This window comes from Macaca mulatta, chromosome 19 (genome assembly GCF_049350105.2).
Source record: "Macaca mulatta isolate MMU2019108-1 chromosome 19, T2T-MMU8v2.0, whole genome shotgun sequence".
NCBI lineage: Eukaryota > Metazoa > Chordata > Mammalia > Primates > Cercopithecidae > Macaca > Macaca mulatta.
This window is the reverse complement of record NC_133424.1, coordinates 585,128-599,510: the sequence shown is the minus strand read 5'-3', so window position 1 is coordinate 599,510 and position 14,383 is coordinate 585,128. Positions and strand designations below refer to the sequence as shown.

The 14,383-nt window shown below is 46.1% G+C and overlaps 1 protein-coding gene across 1 annotated transcript in view; it reads right to left on the bottom strand.

Moving 5' to 3' along the window:
* The window catches only part of LOC106995887 (disco-interacting protein 2 homolog C-like), a 202,880-nt gene that overhangs the window by 166,728 nt on the left and 21,769 nt on the right, over positions 1–14,383 (bottom strand). The window contains exon 2 of the mRNA XM_077978911.1: positions 14,047–14,081. The gene's annotated coding sequence lies outside the window, so the exon portion shown is untranslated. The remainder of the gene's footprint in view (positions 1–14,046; positions 14,082–14,383) is intronic.

Sequence of the window (14,383 nt, the reverse complement as noted above, 5' to 3'; positions counted from 1 at the left end):
CACATTTGATGGTGGCTTTTAATGCACTGCAGCCTGTGTCCCCTTGACCTTCACGAATTTTCAGGTAATAAGAAAGCAATTTTTCTTACTGGAAAGGAGAAAACTAAGTGGCTGCAAAGTAATATAATTTCCTTAAAGCAAAACAACAGAGAACCAACTTTGACTTTTTCCACATTACCCAGTAATTCTAAGACTAAGGGTTTTGTCATGTTACAGCAAATGCCGTTCATTAGGGGGAAAATGGAAGTCAGAACAGTGTGTGCTATTCAAATTCTCAATGAATAATTAACTCAAATGCGTTCAGAGTGCTACAAAATGAAATTAATTTGTTTTTAGTTTAACCCCAAATCCCCAATCCCTTGCCAAATGATCCGCTATGTATCCTACATAAAGACAGGGTCTTTCTGGCAGAAAACCATTAAAAGTTTTTATTTGCAGTAAGAGAAGCATGCCTTCTTATCAAACAGGTGCATGGCCCCCTTGCGGGGGGGGTCACCCATCACCTGCATCCCCGTGTGTCACGGTGTTGCCGCACACCATTAACGCATCAAAATGGAAAAGGAAATGTAAGCAGTGTTTGCTGTCCAAAGTTCACGTCAACAACTCCTTATTATGAAGGCACTTCTGAGCCTTTCCTCCTGCATCTGGGAGCTGCCAGCAACCCAGTTCCAGGAGAGAAAATAGCTCGACACCTCCTGCAGCCCATGGAGTCCTCTTGTTGGGACAAGGTCCCCCCAGGAGAGAGGAGCCCCCAGCAGGGTCAACACTGGAGGTCCTGGGGGTGGGTGGTGCTGGGGAGGCCATGCGGGGAGGGCTGTTCCCTGTTCCCTTCCCCTCAGGAGACAGCTGGCCCAAGGTGACACAGGACCGGATGGGATTTCAGGGTCAGGGACCACGGAGCCCGGGGCTGTGGACCACACCAGCCCACGGCCACTGTATGCCCCAGACCAACACGAGAAGAGTGCAGACCAACAACATCTTCGTCTACGGTAGGTGTCACGGTTATCGTTCCTAAGAGAGTCCACGGCCACTTCTACCAGGTGCCCTCCATTCTTCCCCTGCCCCAGCTGGTCCCCCTGTGACAGCCGTGTCTCTGAGAACGGGGTGTGGAGCCAGGGGGAAAACACAAAATAAACCACCTGCTACTAGAAACAGCCTCGCTGTCCTCAGGGAGCCGGTCCCGGGGCCAGCCTCGCTGTCCTCAAGGAGTCGATCCCGGGGCCAGCCTCGCTGGACTCAGGGAGTCGGTTCCAGGACCCCATGGACACCAAATCCAGGCACATTCAAGCCCCACAGGTGGACCTGCCGAACCTGCGTGTACAAAGAGTCGGCCCTCCGACACGCGTTTCACATGGCAGGAACGCTGTATTTTCTGCGTGTACAAAGAATCAGCCCGCCAACATGCGTTTCACGTGGCAGAACACTGTATTTTCTCCCTGAGTTTGGTTGAAAAAATCCACCTATAAGTTGACCCGCAAAGCTCAAGCTTGTGTTGGACAAGAGTCAACTGTATGCAATTGACACTGATTCCTACCAACAATATCCAAATCTTATCATGACCAGCTCGATAAAGAGAATGAGCAAAATTTAAAAACTAAAGCAGAGTGTTTTCCTGCGAGTTGGCGCACTGCGTAAGCCCTGTGGGAAAGACAACACTGGCTGCTGACCAAACTCCATCGGCCTCTTCCTCCGTCCTGAGGGCATCTTCCTCCATCCTGACAGCAGCCTGGGCTTACCTCAGTCCCAGGGCGGGGGAGGAGGACGCACTGTGCACCCTCCCAGCTCTCCTCCGCCCCTTCCCTCAGGCTGGCCCAAGAGCAGCCTGGACAGTCAGGTGCTCAGGACACGGAGCTGCCCCTCCTCGGCCCACAGCCTCAGGCCACCTGTCTCATCTGTGACTGAGAAACAGCTGCAGCTGGAGGCGGGAGGCGGGACATGCTGGGATCTACCCATGGCCAGGCCGAGCTGCTCTGATCACTCAAGCTTCACTTTCATCACTTGCTCTACCAAATAAACAAGAATAAAGTACGCCACGTCCTCCTTTGCACACACTCCCAAGCCTCCCATCCCACTTCCCAGCGCTGACCCCATAAGAACACTTTCTGCGCCTTTCCAGGTATTTTCTATCCTCCTCAAGCACAGAGCCACATTCAGAGTGAATTTTTTCTTTTTTTTAACAGAAATGGCACCAGGGCAGATAATGTTTTTTTGTACCATTTCTTTAGTTTCTTGGGCATTTTCCGCACCAGGACAGATGGGCTCTGCTCTCCTTCCTCCCCACCGAAAGCTGCCTCATAGCAGCCACACACAGAGCCGTAAGCCCTCGAAAGACTGTGGGTGTCTCGGGGTGCCCCACGTCCCCAAAGACCAAGGGGTCACAGATCCACACTGTCCAACAACACTTCAGACATGGCCTCGAGCCTGGGAACCCTGCTGGCCAGCCCAGGCCAGCAACAGAATAGAGGTGTGAGAGGTAACATTTGCACTTCTTAAAAAAAAAAAAAAAAAAAAAAAAGGCAGATATTCAGTGCCACATTTAAAATGATCATGGTGGCCAGGCACAGTGGCTCATGTGTGTAATGTAAGCACTTTGGGAGGCCAAGGTTGGCAGATCACTTGAGGTCAGGAGTTCAAGACCAGCCTGGCCAACACGGTGAGACCCCTGTCTCTACTAAAAATACAAAAATTAGCTGGGCATGGTGGCAGGCACATGTAATCCCAGCTACTTGGGAGGCTGAGACACAAGATTCTCTTGAACCCTGGAAGCAGAGGTTACAGTGAACTGAAATTATGCCACTGCAATCCAGCCTGGGTGACAGAGCAAGACTCTGTCTCAAAAATAAAAATAATAAATAATAACAAAAGAAAAAATATATATGCATTCCTAGTCCCTTGGAGCTGCAGCAACAAAGCTGGTGATATATTTTGGGTGTTTCTAATCAATGTTTTCCATGAGCTACACTGCAAGTCTCAACCTTGACCCTGCTACAGTAATCATCTATTACAAATTAAAACAAGAGCCATAACTCTGTCTCCTACTAAAATATTCTAATTGAGACATGTTAACAGAATACATTTCTTTGGGTGAGAAAGTATCCACCAGGGTGGGGAACAGACGGCCCACCGATTGTGCTGTGGCCCTAACCACCAAGGACTCATGGATCATCCACAGCAAGGCTGGTGACTCAAAAAGAACACTAAATTGCTCTTTGACATTAATTCTTAAACCTTGAGAAACCAAAGTTCTCTTTGTAACAGACTTAAAAAAGGATGAAGTCAGAAGTAGCTCAGCAGAGATGCACCAACTCTTACCTGGGAGAGACACTCCTTGCTAATCACGTCTGGATTAACGGATGTGCTAAAAGCATCTCTTCCAACAGAGACACAGACTGCAAACAGGAATGCCATGAACACCTTCCCCAGATAACCCAGTCCTCACCCATCCACCCCTCAGGAGGTCCCCAGACAAGTCCAATAAGGAAATGACCCCACAGCAGATTCAGGTGCAGGCAGTGAGGGTAGTGGCGTCAGGGAATTCCACCGTAAACCTTGGCAGCACGCAGGGAGGTGTACCTAGCTGGACAGGTGAAGTCAAAAGTGCAGGATGATCTGGCCATTCCAAATATGCAGGGCATTCCAATTTTGTTAAAATGAAACCCAGCCTTTGAAAAGGCCCGGACTTCCCACAATGGGTGGTATTTATAGTGTGGAGGGCACTGTAGAGAAGTTATCAGAGGGTTCATGACGGCAAGATCCACGGAGGCTCTGCCATGTGCCAGGCATGAGACAACTATTTACATAAAACACCTCATTTCACCCTACACAGAGTCCACAGACTGCTCCACAGTCTCCCAGGTAAGAGTTGGTGCATCTCTGCTGAGCTACTTCTGACTTCATCCTTTCTCAACTGCTTCATGTTTCACCCTACACAGAGTCCACAGACTGCTCCACATTTCACCCTACACAGAGTCCACAGACTGCCCCACATTTCACCCTACACAGAGTACAGAGACTGCTTCACAGAATACTACCAAAGGGGACCATCAAATGATCCCCAAGAAGTAATGAGCGCCTTAAAAGTAAGAAAGCCAACCTCCTCCCCCTCTCTTAACTCCCTCTCCTCATTTCTGCAGAACCAAAGAAATATGAAGGGCCAGTGACGCCCCACTGAAGAACGCTCTCCTGGTGGTTACACTCTGTACATAGGGAGCACAACACTGCTCCGTGCTGCATGAGGCTACTATTCTATACTACACTAGTATGATCTGTTTGTTCTATTCTATACTATTCCATTCTCTATAATAGAATACTACAGCTTCATTCCATACTATAAAATACTGTACTATCTGTTCTATTCTATTCTATTCTATTTTCTTCTATACAGAAAGGAGTTAGCCAGCTTGCTTTAGGCAGACAGTAAGGGAAGGGTCCCAGAGAGCCTCCAGTCCATGTTTTGTGCAGATAGGGGGACTTGCACGGGGGGCTCGCCTAAACATGCTCACAGCAGACTAAGGGTCCCCATGCACACGAGGGAATGGGGTGAATATTTGCTCCTTAGACAGCGAGCCCAGCCCCATCAGCTTCTATATAAAAGCCCTTGTAGTCAACTGGGAAGGGGGCGACCAACAATCTGCTCTCAGGACCCCTCTTTTCGCTGAGAGCTTAACTTTTAGCTTAACGAGTTCCACTGCACTCACTCTTCGATGTCCCCGTGCCTGTTTCTTCCTGGTCATGAGACAAGAACCTGGACCCAGCTGAGCTAAAGAGCAAAACTCCTGCATCAGTGCTACAGAACACTATCCTCTCTGTTCTGTGCCATGCGACTCTACTATTCCACACCACACTACGTAATATTAATACTATGCTGTGTGTTCTAATCTAGATTGTATTATGCTATGCAATACTACGTCATTAGTTCAACTGAATACTCTACAATACTATCCCACTTGTTCTATTCTAGACCATGTAATACGATTTTTCCTATTGTATACTATACTACATAATGTTACACTGTTTCTTCTATTCTATGCTACCCTATATAACATTATGCTATTTGTTCTATTCTGCGCTACTCTATATAATTCTATTCTGTTTGTTCCATTCTATACAATACCTTGCATCATTTTACCATGTTCTACGATACAAGAGTAGAGTCAGTTATACTTTCATAATCTCTTTTCCAAGCTCTTACCCAGTAAGAAATGTGATGTTTTACTATGCCTCACATAAATGCACATTTCATGATAATCAATGCCATTTCCTATGGTTGTAGGATTCTGTCTCTATGATTCTACTGATACGGCTTCTTTGGGCTTTTATTTAAGTCCTTTGCAGTGTCTGGTTTCCTAGTGAAAAGATGACTAAGGTCCCGATAAGATCCTACAAAACCAGCATTCACACAGGCTCACTTGTGTGCACTCTGCTGGACTCCGTGTTGAAGGAGTGACAGGAAGACAGACGGCTGTCGGTGGATGGAAGGCAACAAGCACAGAGTAGATTCCAGAACTGAGACAGGTACCAAGGCTCTGGCACAGCTGAGGGTCAATCCCAATTCTAGCCTCTCACAGAAAGGCAGAGGAGACTTAGCACAAAGAGCACGGAACTTTGCTTTAATAAAGCAAATGCTTACCATCCACTGTGAGGAGCTCAAGGAGAAATGGCAGTAGGCTCTACTAATAACTACTGCTTTAAAAAATGGAAGGGAGAGGGTACATTTTCACATGGGCCATGTGGAAAGTTGGCTGAACCTGCCGCTGGACCTGACACTGGACCTGCCGCTGGACCTCTTCCTGGACCTGATGCTGGACCTACCGCTGGACCTGATGCTGGACCTGACGCTGGACCTGCCCTTGGACCTGCCACTCGGTCTGCTATTGGACTGCTAACAAATGCTGCAGATTTTTATGGAGAGAAAAGTACAATGCGTCTGAGAGCAGCTGTCTCAGCTCTGGGAAGCCGGCACAAAAAGGAAGCAGCAGAGACGCTGGTATCATTCAGTGGGCAGAGTCAATGACCCTCCTCTGAGTCCAGCAAAGCTCAACCTGCATGTCTGCAACTAGAAATACCAATCATAAGCCAGACCTCCTGGCAAATACCATTGACCCGCTAGCTCGAACTTTCATAATGTCTCTCTCCCTGAGAGGACAGCGGAGGATCCCATGCACTGTCTCCAGGAACATGCCCCTCCCAGAGAGGATTCACAAATCAAATGTGCACATGCATGCATGCACAGACACATATCACACACACACATACACATGGACACGCACACCTACATGCAATACATACATTCACACATGCACACACATTCACATAATCACATAATACCACCACATAACACATGCATACACATACACACAACACTCAAACACACACGCACAAACATACAACACTCAAACACACACGCACAAGCATACACACAACACTCAAACACACATGCATATACGTACACATTCTGACACACATACATATGTAAATGCGTAGACGTAACATGCACAAATATACATGTATAACTATATACACATGAGCATCCATTCATGCCTACTTGCACATATGTGCAGTCGTGCCTAAACATGTAACACATGCACACACATACATGCAACACAAATACACATGCACACATATACACATGCATGCACATGTACATTACACGCAAAGGCACACATACATGCACAACACATATACATGCAATATACACTTTCATACACATAAATGCAAACACACATACTTATATACATCCCTCAAAGACCCCATTATTCAATTCTAAACAAAGTGGTTTATCCCCCAAATGTACCTTCCCGTAATTAACAAGCTCTACTGCACATTTCTTGTTTCAAATAATGAGGTCTCACACACAGCACACACACATTTATACTCCAATACGTGTGAACATATAAATAGAAATAGGCACATGGGCACGAAGACCCTCTTCTGTAAAGGTATTCTCAAACTTGAACTGAACGAATTCTGCTAATTATAGTCAGAGTCAGCAAAGATATATATTTGACCTCGGAATGAATATACTCGTTCTTTTCGTTACCCCTGGCAACAGCAAGAATGTAAAACAGAGTTGTGCGATACCATGTCACTTATTCAATCCCACTTCCTGGGATCTGACCCACTTGGAATAGCGTTTCTGTCTGAGTGATTTCCTTCTGACTGAAATCATGAGATAATTCCTTCTCTTCCTGCTTTCTCTTTCCCAGGCCTTTTCACTGCCCTTTCATCATCTCGGAAACTAAATCATACTTGTCAAATGGAACGCAAAGAAACAGCCTTAGGAGAGAATCCCACAATGGAATGGACCCAAGAGAGGAAAAAATATTCTTTTTGAAAATGTACAAAAGGAAAAGTCAAGAGGCCTGGGTTCCCTCTCATGACAGAAACAGACGTCAGCATAGCAGGTCGCTCAGCACAGTTCAGCTCTGTGTATGAAACAGAGATTCTAGTCCTTGTCCCTGTTTCAAGTTCTGTGTATGAAACAGATTCTAGCCCTTGTCCCTGTTTCATGATGTTGCAGTGAAGGTAACAAAACAGACAAAGGGCACAGGCTGCAGAAAAGGATTTTAAAAGGATGACTTTTAAAATGTGAGCCTGCTTTTCAAGGGCACAATGAGGACATTTTCAAGTATATTAAAGCTGATTTATAAGAGATGGGTATAAAGACTCTACAAGGTCATTAGACTTTAGACTTACAAAGAAAACAAATCACATTCTCCTAGCATCACCAGTCAGGTGTTCCACAAATACTAAGAATAGCCACTGCAACGGGGTCCACTATGAGGGGTCAAAACATAACCCATGAAGCATGGCCGAGAGCTCCTATAACCTGATTTCTAGGAATCTAATTTTAAACATCCTCACAGCTAGCACATCACAAAACTACAGAGCTCCAAATGCTGTAACACAAGTGCTAACAACACCTAGCCAAAAATATACGAGGCATTTCAGGCAAAAATCCCAGAATCAGAAGAACACAAGTTTTCTAAGTTCTTCAAAAGCTGGTGCTGGTTGAGGCTCTTCTGCAGACTTCAACAAAAGACACGCTAGAATTAGCCATTGACGGTAACCCTGAGTCAACACGCACAGTGTTCGGAAAAGCACAAGGCCTGCTCCGGCTTGAGACCCTGGGAACTTTCTCTGGACCGCACCGAGTGGACGACTTTGAGAACTCAAAATAACCAACAACCAGTCCATGAACAGGGAAAGAAGACTGCAGCCTCCCTGGGGACCTGGCTCCATGCCTGCCACCTTTCTTCCGGATACCTTTGCCCTTCCTGGCTCCCTCCTCCACCTGGAGATGCTCTGGGTTCAGGCCCCTCTCCAGTTGTGTCTCGGTCCACAGCTGGCTACCTGTGTGAAGCACCAGGCCTTGAAGGACCATCTCCACCTGCTTCCTGCACTCACTTCCCACCCACTTCCACCATGACACCCAGGCTCTGGCTGCTCTCAGGGATCAGGGCCGCCAGGCTCCCCTCACAGGCTCCAACTGGAGTCCTGCCCCCTGGTTTTCAGCAACACTTGGGACTTTCTCCTGGAAACTCTCGGCTCTGGGCTTTCGTGAACTGCGCCATCCAGCTCTTCTCTGGACTCTAAGCAGGGCCTTCTCTGGGTCTTCCAACCCTTCCTCCATTTCCAAATGTGGGCTTTCCTTTGGCCTCCTCTCTCCAGACATGCACACCTCACACTCTGGCTACTTGACCTGCACTTCTACCTAAGAGGCTCCCAAATGCTCCCTGCTCCAGATTTTCCCCAAGCCTCCTCCTGTATTTCCAAACTTGCAGCTTGCAGTGGTGTCTCTAAGTATCTCTGAGTCAGGTCCACACTTGCTTCTCCTGATTTCCGGCAAAGCGCAACGGCGACCTCGGGGTGCAGACTCGCAGCTTCATCCGCCTTCCTGTACTCCCTCTTCCCCTCCTGACCCAGGCACCGAATTGCTCAGCTCACTGGCTGCCTTCTCTCCTCCTCCGGCCACGGCGAGTGCCCTGCATGAGCCTGCCCTGTCACCCCCCGGCTCCACGGCATGCCGCACATCAGAGACACGATTCTCTCCGAAACCCTCAGTGGTTCCCTAGTATCCCACAGGTAAGGACTTCCACATTCTGGCCCCAATCTAACTTTCTGGCCTCAGATATGCACATGCATATTTTATCTATGCAAAGAGAGTACAGGTCTCACACCCGCTCTCATTCCTGGGCTCCTAGCTCCTCTTAAAGGTGCTGTATGAGGTACCTATGCACTTTCCAAACACTAACTGAATATGCGCTTGGAGAACACTTACTTGATAATTTTGTGGCATTGTCGGATAACGTGGACAAAGTGAGAACTACGCAGGTGTGTGGATGCTGCCTTGCCCAGACCTCACTTACCCAGACACTCCCAGATGCTCAAGGTGACCAGCCCTATTGGTGCACAGGCAGGCACAGGCTGCACCCCCACAGCTGGGCCCCACGAGCTGAACTATAATTACGAAGCTGCTGTTTGCTCCTAAATCTGTTTATGCTGGTGCATTTCTTACACATTACTGAAACCAATAAAGTATGACTCCAAAGAGTGAATAATTGTATGAAAACTAAGTTGGATGCCTTTCAAAGACTTAATATAGGGGAATTTTTTTTTCATTTTAATCTTTTTAAAATTGCTATCAAATTAGGTGTGAGCAAAAAATATATACAATGTTTGAGGAAATAATTTTAACGGTTTCATATCTAACATACCTTGCTTCTCTTGTGTTGCCTATTCTCTTCTAGAAGAATAAAAACTGTGGCAGGCCTGCGATGGCTGTGGTTGAGGAAAGAGGCCACAGCCACAGCCAGCAGAACCATGCTCAGCAGCAGCCTAGCCCCGCGTGGAAGAGGCGTGAACACCCTCGGGAGAGGTGGATGTGCACTAACGGTTCCCAGCTCTGACCTCTTTGATTAACTGAATGCAGTGATTGGTTTTATCTGAACGTCAGACAAAAGGGTGTCTACGTCCAGGAAAGACTCTAAACACTCTGGACGCTGCTGGGGCAGATGGTGACCTTGACCCAGTGATACCACTCTCCAGTGGGCAGCCAACCCAGTCTCCTAATCGTAAAGGACATTCATAGCAACACTACGAAAAAGAAACACTACTGTTCTGACCCAGAAAAGTGAAATGTAAAACATAAAATGCACAGGTTCTAACTAAGAGGCAGACAGACCGGGCACGGTGGCTCACGCCTGTAATCCCAACCCCTTGGAAGGCCAAGGCGGGTGGATCACTTGAGGTCACGAGTTCGAGACCAGCCTGGTCAACATGGTGAAACCCCATCTCTACTAAAAATGCAAAAATTACCCGGATGTGGTGGCGGGCACCTGTAATCCCAGCTACCTAGGAGGCTGAAGCAGGAGAATTGCTTGAACCTGGGAGGTGGAGGTTGCAGTGAGCCAAGATCACACCACCGCACTCTAGCCTGGGCAACTCCTTCTCAAAAAAACATAACGTAAAATAAAATAAAAGGCAGACAAACAAAGGAGATTTCCTCTGATCTTAAAAACAGAAGTATTTGTTTCACAGCGTGGATAATTGAAGATCTGCATAGAAATCACCTAGGGTCCCGCCCTCCCTCACAACAGACTGGGATAGAGGGAAGGAGGGCAGGAGGTGGGCCCCTTGTCCACGAGAGCCTCCTCCCACCCCATCCCCTTCCTCAGGAGGGTGGCCTGCCCAGTGCAGGCTCCCTTCTCCCCAGGTAAGACCCTGGCGTCTCTACAGGAACACCCACCTCCCTTCCCTGCAATCCACTCCAGCTGCTCACGGCCAGTCAAGGGGGGCGCTCTTCAGAGAGGAGCAAACGGTTTGGAGGACAGCCTGAACTCCAACGTCCCAAGCGTGGCTTGCCAGGAAGCACAGAGGAAGGATGCAGGTCCCGAGAAGGAGGAGGCACAGGAGGACGATGAGAGAGAAGAGAGAGAGACAAGAGAGGCAGACTGCCCAGCGGGGGGCTGAGCACAGGACCTGGCTGAGGTCTCCTGGGGAGGGGCAGAGGCAAACAGGCTGCTGCTTCTAGGCTGCTCGGGAAGATACAAGCTCGAAGGGGCTGCAAGGCAGGACTCACTGAGGAGCAGTCATGTGGATGCCCCGCCTCTCACATGGCACACACTGACAACATGCAACTCACATGCAACACAACACAACACGCATGTACAATGTGCTTATACAACACTGACAACACACACTGCACACAAACACACACAACCTATACAACACATACCCAATACATGCAACTCACAACACAATGTGCATTTATAACACACTCATACGACACATAACCAATACATGCAACTCACAACACAACATGTGCGTAGAACACACTCATACACACATACAGCACACGTAAGTTACATACAACACAACACGCATGAACAATGCACTCATACAGCACACACAACACACAACTCACATACAACATGCACATGCAACACACTCATACAACACACAACACTCATACAACACACAACACACGTAACTCACAACACAACATGCACACACAACACTCATACAACATACATACAACACATGCAACTCACAACATACACATACAACACACTCATAGCTCACGTACAACACATGCAACTCACGTTCAACACAACATGCACGTACAACACACTCGTACAACACAACACTCATACAATGTACACACAATACATGCAACTCACAACACAACATACACATACAATACACTCATACAACACATACAACACATGCAACTCACGCACAACACAGCATGCACGTACAACACACTCATACAACATATAACACATACAACATACACACAACACACGCAACTCAACACAAATACATGTACAATTCACTCACAACACACAACACTCATACAACACACAACACATGCAACACATAAACACATGTACAACACACTGATACAACACACAACACTCATACATCACACACAATACATGCAACTCACATACGACATACACATACACACATACAACACACAACACTCATACAACATACAAAGCATGCAACTCACAAATACACGCACAACACACTCATACAACACACAACACTCAAACGTACAATAAGTGCAACTCAACACAATATGCACATACAACACACATACAACCCATGCAACTCACATACAACACAACACACTCATACAACACATTCATACAACACACACTATACAGATTCTAAGTATGAAATAGAAAACAGCACATGCACAGTTTCTAAATTTGATGAAAGCTTTTTTCAAGAAAGTCGTCCAACATCCAAACTGGTACCATGTCCTCATTTTCAGTTGCTGTTCAGATTCAAGCATTTTTATCATCTACTCTATGAATTATAATACAGCATAAACCCATTTTTCATTTTACACCCACTTTGCGGTGTGGTGCTCCAAAACAGGGGCCAGGAGCCTCAGAGTCGTCCCTCGGAACAAAACACAACCGACACTCAGAGGCCAGGAAGGGAACTCGGGGGGTGACACACACTCTCTCATCTGCAGAGCTCTGCTTCAAATACTTTACACGTAACCAGGGCTGGAACGGGTTGGTGAGGGTACAGACATGGCAAACTGAGAAGAAACTGGCAGGTGGAGAAAGATCAGTCAAAATCCAAGGAAAAATGCTGAACATTTTCCACAAATAGTTCACACAACAGATGATACTCAGGCTACTGAAAGTTTATTGAGAGGGGTCTTGCTCCAAAGAAAAAGTTCTCTCCCAAAGTTATCAAAGTTTCACAGCAGGCACCTGCCCCCAACACACCATCTTCCGAGGGCCTAGGAGTCAAAAAGAAGGTAAGACAGTAGTAAGGGTACAGGGGGAGGAGAGCGGGAGGGGACCGAGAACTCGGAACCAAGAGATGGGCGGACACTGAATGCCTGACTCCAAGGTTATCACCTCAGAAAACAAGTCTGTTTAAGTCCGTAGTAACAGTGTTAGTACTTTCACTGAACCTGCACTCAACACTGGAGAACCTCCCTGTGTTATGAAGACGATCTGAAAAATAACATTAATTCACAACGTAGAGTGATGATTCAGCCACAGAAAATAAAACTGACATAATCCACTACAAGTCACACTATGTCTTTCTTTAAGACTGGTTTATGATGCAGAAAAGAGGCAGTTTGAGATCTAAAATACTTAAACTGGCAAACACCTTGTTTCCCTGAATTCTCACAACCGTGGCATCAGCTAGAGTAAGACAGAGTGGTTTTCAGAGCTTCCAGAACAGCAGAACAGATCAATCATAAATATGCAAAAGTGATCTGAAAATAGAATTAATTAATATTCCACGTTTTGGCTTAAACTAGTCATGTGATTTCCAATAAGTGGGAAACATTCACACCAATTTTTATAAGAAAGTTCAATGTGAACACATAGTACAGAACATTGCCTTTGTTTTGGAATTTATTTATTTAATATGACAATTTCATTTGTATTTAGTTATTCCTGATGTTGAATGCTCATCTTTATTAATGATGAGCTACCCATTTTCTGACTGAGGAAACAGAAAATTGTCACTGCCTAACAGCAATACTCAAAACAGCCTGTATGAAAGGAAAAGGTATATCTGTGTGCACACAGATGCATACACATGCATACACGTACCTATACATGTACACACGTGTGTACATATGTGCATACAATACACACATACACGTGTATGCACGTGCACACGTGCATGCACATGTACACGTGTGTGCATGAGCGCACATGCATGCACACATACGCACATACATGCATACACACGCATATGCACATACACGTACACTCATATACACACATACATATACACACGTACACATGCACACACATACATGCATATACACGTGCACATGGACACGTGGACACGCACATACACACGCATACACACATGCACACACATGCATGCGTACATGCATACGTAAGTATCATCTCAGGTACGTGGATTCAAAATTCTGATGCAAACGAATAATTACAAAACAGGGTAGGGTGTCAACAAGTGAGAATTGAGATGAAAGTTCTGATATGTTCCAGAGACAATACGGGAGGTCGTCACATCACATAAATATCTTACCCATTTTAAACGTGACAATTCCTGCCAACATCGGCCTGGATTAAGATGATTTCATTGACATAAGGAACAGAAAATATAATATTTATTCTAATGAGATTCTGTAATCATTACATTATTTTCACAATTATAAGTAATCACTAAATAACTTCCTCCCAAGGGTCTAAAAATAAAAATAAGATAACAAAAGAAGGTCACAGTCCTGACAGCTTTATCATGCAAATCACAACTGTGAAAATTAAGCACGTTTTTGAGACTATGCCCTCCTCAAATATCCTTCCTGGAATTTTGTACCAGTAATGGCTGGTAATTAATTGTTATACCAGCTGGAAAGTATATC